The following is a 522-nucleotide window of genomic DNA, read 5'->3' as shown; positions in this document are numbered from 1 at the left end:
GTATGATAGGTTATATTGATCTGATTTGGATGTCTTTGAGAATTGAGAATCCGTATGCTAGGTTGATAGATTCATGATAAAATCTAATGTCTTGAGGTTTAAGATTGTATGCTAAGTTCGATTAAATTGATTGATCTGATTATATATTTTTGAGGTTTTATACATTCGGATACTAGATAAATTATTTTACACATGGTTTATGCTAAATGTCAATCAGCCTTGAAACTGATTCATTGAAATTCATGCTTGAAATCTATATTCTAGTATTGCTAAAATCAGCCTTGAAACTGATTGAGTGATTAATAAATCTTTTTACTAGTCTTGCTAAAATTCATTGTTTTGGTCTATAAAGATGGTGAAAATAATTTCGAACATGATCAAGATGATCTTATGGAATATGAGACTTATTATTGCCTAAAAGAATCAAGTTGATAATCTGATTTCGACATTAAACTTATGTGATTGCTTTGCTTGTATGATTTCTCTGATTTTTATCTCCTTGAATTTATTTCTATTACATTG

The sequence above is a fragment of the Brassica oleracea genome, chromosome C9 (genome assembly GCF_000695525.1).
Source record: "Brassica oleracea var. oleracea cultivar TO1000 chromosome C9, BOL, whole genome shotgun sequence".
NCBI lineage: Eukaryota > Viridiplantae > Streptophyta > Magnoliopsida > Brassicales > Brassicaceae > Brassica > Brassica oleracea.
This window is presented reverse-complemented; position numbering follows the sequence as displayed.